Here is a 4,687-nt window from a genome sequence, read left to right on the forward strand (position 1 = left end):
TAAGCTAATGCTTCCTTGCATATGTAAAAACAGCAGCCACAACTTTGGATGAACTGCGGACATTCCCTTGAACACTTGTGTCTTCAACTTGAGGTGAAAAATATTTATGCTTGCAAGACTACAGGTCTGAAGACTTAAACACTCACCCATTCTGTAGCCCTAGGATACACAGGTGAAGGCGACTCCACACTCAGATATGCTATATCTGCTGTAAGGAAAAATGATTATTTAAAGAAAGGGTTGCTGAAAACATTCTCTCATTAATATAAAACATTGCATAAAGCATAAAACAGTGAGTGAAAGCCTTGATGTAAAATACCCTATAATCACAAAACATACCCATAACATCTTTTATGACGGTAGAGAGCACACAGTACCTGAGTCCCATATGACAGAATCAACTGCATTTTGAAATCTTTATATGGAAAACTAAGCAACCTGGCAAGATTTCAACATAGACTTCCTAAAATCTAATGCTGCAAAACTAAAGCCAGCTCTGCAAGTGTAATTTTATTTTATTAACATCATGTTAGCCATTAAAAAGTATTTCCAGTAACTATTTCCCTAATAGTTGCTGCTTGACCTAAAATTCTTACGAGGAGTAAAATTATTCAGGGCTGTGATTACTATGAGCAGTAAGGACTATAGTGCCATCCAATGGTAAGATGGTCTTTAGCAGCTATGACTCCTTACAGATTTCTACCTCTAGCTGCTTCTGCAACAACATGACATTAACCTTAAACACATTCTGCAAAACCCACGAAGGCTGAAAAATATCAGAAGCAGCAAAAGGTGCACATGCACGCACATATGTTGTAGACTTCCCCCATTGGCACGTTTTGTCACACCATCACTGATGGCTGAAACTTAAATGTACATATAATAGGTAGGTATTCCTTCTTTCCTTTTCACACAGAATTCCAACAGACTATTTCTTAAGGCTAGTTTAGTGTAAACTGATGTACTTCTCAAAAAGAAGTTATTCTTACTCTCTTTTAACAGAGGCAGTAAGCAGAGTTTTTGGTATCCCGGTCCTGCTAACAGCATTCTGGTTATCCAATCTCAGAGTAGGACTTCTGTTGCCTAATAGCTAAAGAATAAGCCTGACAGATAGCATAGCAACTATGTCATAAAGAGTCATATACCTGGCCACTCTATATAACAGACTTTGCATATTTGCAACTTTCTTCAACAAGTTGCTTTGAACTATGGAGAATGAAGAGAGGATATGAAATATATGTTTGAATTTGGACAAGCACCTTCCTCTTTTATGAAGTGGAATAGGTAACAAGATGCAACCCTTTCTTCCAGATTCTCATTTTCAAGTGCCAGGTTCTAATGGACAATTTACCAACTAAAAACTCTGAATCAGAGTACATTGGGATAAAAAAACAATGTGCCTCAAGTTACACAGGTTGGAATTATTTTGGGGAGGGACTGCCTTCCTCTCTGAAGTGCAAGAAGGGTTGTGCCCTTAAATCACAGAACATTTTCAGTTACCTAATCCTCATTATAAGGATCTAAGTCACTAGTAATGCTTTTAATCTCTTCTGTTTTTTTCCTGCAATGCTTTGCAGATTTTGCAACTTTTAGTATTTTGTAAGGTAGATCGTAAATTTCATATAAGCTGTTAGGAAATGTTTTGCTGCTCTGGATCTGTGTGGAGAGTGCAATTTGAGGACTAAATATCTATTAAATGGTTGCACACATTTGTAGGGCACAGGTCTCTCTGATCCAAGTGGCCATATTCTTGACTGGAATATATTTAAGACCTTCGATTCTACTGGGACAGGCACCCAAAAGCGTGGAGCCTGTCGAGTCCAATTCAGCATTAGGGTAAACAGGTATTGCCCCCTTTGGCTTCAACTGAAATTATCAGTCCAGAGATTAATTTACCCTCTTTACATTGCAAGCCAGGACTAGAAATGTCATGAAAACAGACCTTCTCATAAAAATTCCAATCCAGACATTCCTATTACCTATTCTATTCCATTCCAATCATCACTAGATTGTGTTATAACTTTTTTTTTTTTAATTTGTACTGCTTCCTATCAAGAAGGAAATAGTTCAGAAGTCACTGAAAAAGATCTTTCAAAACAAGCCAAGCTATGCAAGGGTCAATTTCCCTGCAGAAGCATTTTAGACTGAAGTATTCTGCCAGTGGAAAAGTGCATCTTCACAGTGCGGAATGGAAAGAAACAATGTAAAAAGTTAAACGACTGAACTCTTAATAACCCTCCATTGACACTTAGAGCGAAGTTTTCAAAAATACACTAACAGTTTTAAGACCCTATAATGAAGGAAAATAAAACAGAACTTTAATTATTACTTGATTGAATGTGTCAAGGATGGTCTTTTCATCCTGCTTTCATGCAGAGCCTAATTTAGAAAGGGACAGTCTATGCATGAGACCATCTATGCATGAGATCCTATAGCTTTGCTGCAACAATAATTTTGTGCTAAATTTTATATTTTTCATAAAATGAAAAATGATGGTCATAGTTTCCATACAGAAGACAGCAATTGCTCTAGTACTTGTTTTGGAGCCGAGAAATGAGTAGTTATGACCTGCAGCAGTGCTGCAGCCTTGCGCAAGTACATCTGCCCACAGTTTAGATGCCACATCTACTCAGATTCTAAATTTCAGCCTCGTCCTTGGAGAATCAGAGGCACTGCAATGAGTAATACAGGATACTGATATAATTATCATTACAGAAAACAGTTCATTTCAAAGAGGAAGACATTTGTTTCATTACATCTATTTGCGTCTTCCTACCCAATCGTCTACAGTAATGCTTCCAAAAGGAGACACCGACAGAGTAAACAATTTAAATATTGCCTTAACTTCATACAGTATTAACTACGGAAAAGAGTGACACCAAGTGGTTACTTTTAATGGTGCGTACATTTCTTTACATTTCTTGCTACAGGTAATTTTCTCTCTCAGTAGCCCCTTTATTAGAGATCATTTTGGGGCCCAGTTAAACCACTCAGGTTTGAGAAGAGGTCAGAGTCATGCAATGAGTTAGGCTGAGGTAAGCGGCTACTGAGCTCCATGTCAGTGTGTGAATCATGTTACGACACGTTGAAGTTATCCCTCTGAAACTAAAGATGAGGCTGACCCACGGTTACAATGTACAGACACCCCTGATGACAAATTTAGCACAAAGATGTGGCATAGGAGGTACAAACACAGTGACCTTCCTCAGCTCTGAAAACGTAGGTGCGAGACGTCGCAGGTAAAGCACTTCAGCCGGTAGATGGCGCCATCCAAAGCGTTGACACAAGCGTGACGTCACCTCCCTGACCCGCATTGTGAGAACGTGACTCTCGCTCCTCAGAAAATTGGCGTTGCTTTCAAATCCAGTTTTGATCTTTAATGTGCCATCAGAAATATTTTTTTTTCTATTTGCGTCTCCTTTTCATCACTATTATCTATCCTCACTTTCCACTCTGCAGCTTCTTTTGTTCCTGATCTAGCTGAACTCCTATGTCAGGTTGGTTCCAACCGTCGTGTAAAACTGTCCAGTTCCTGTAAAGCTCCCCACGAGGCCACCTCTACACACCAACTAAAGTGAAACCAACCCCTGATGGCTGCTACTGCTCTCTAGCTGATTAGGCAACGAAGGGTCTAGCAAACCAGGCCACTTCCGTGTTGGCCCGCTTTCCCAGTGGGACGATGCTGATTCTCTCTGTAGGATTGGGTATCTGAAGTGTGTGAACCCATGTGCCAATCTTCTCCACAGCTGCACTCTTCTCCTTCCACCGAGGACTTTGGTTTGCATTGCACTGCATCCGTCACCTAAAATGCTTCATTGCAGCGGAACTTCAGTGATTCTGTAGCATTTAGGGTTTAAGGCCATCTCTCATAATCTCAATCCTGAAGTGCTTTGGAGCAAGGATTTTTGGTATCTGTACATCAGATGAAATTTTTTGTTGCACACGGACAAACTGTAGTTTGGTTTCTCACACTCTTGTACTCCCACTATCCTCAGTTTATCTCCTCTTTACCACAAAGTCCAGTCTCTAGAGTATCATCTGTTCTCATTAGGAGATAAGGTCAAGTGGACCACTTACTTCACATAAATTAGAACTCATAGGAGGGATTACTCTGCAGCGAAGTGATGCCACCTCTCCTAACATGTTTCAGAAAGAAACATGTCCTCATTAAAAAGACGTCAAGCATTCTCCCCAGGACATTCAATATTAAACTGTAATAAAGAAGTCTTTCTTCCCTATAGTTTAACAGACTTGTGGATGAATATTTTAATGTCTCTTTCTCTAACTATGAATGAACACAGAAAGAACAAGCCAAGATCAGGAATCATTTTTCTGGAGCACTGCAGATCCAAGGTGGCTATATACAACTAGATCTCTCGCTAGACATACAGATATACATCCATTAAAACCTTTTATACTCACATTCTCATCCCTGGATCCGAAGGAGCTGTCAGGAAATAACTTGCAGCATCTTTGCTTCTAAATGCAAAAGGTATTAGTCACTGCAGAAACAGATACTCATCCTGCTTCCTGGTCTTTCAGAAAGAGCAAAATTCTAATTAGTTCCTGCATGACTTCCACATCACCGGGAGCTTCACTGTCCATTGAGCCAGATAATTTTAGGAACCTCCATCCTTTTCTTGTTGGGGGCTTATTTAGTACTGCAGGATAAGGACACCAGCAGGAA

Source organism: Pygoscelis adeliae, unplaced genomic scaffold, assembly GCF_000699105.1.
Source record: "Pygoscelis adeliae isolate BGI_AS28 unplaced genomic scaffold, ASM69910v1 Scaffold286, whole genome shotgun sequence".
Lineage (NCBI taxonomy): Eukaryota > Metazoa > Chordata > Aves > Sphenisciformes > Spheniscidae > Pygoscelis > Pygoscelis adeliae.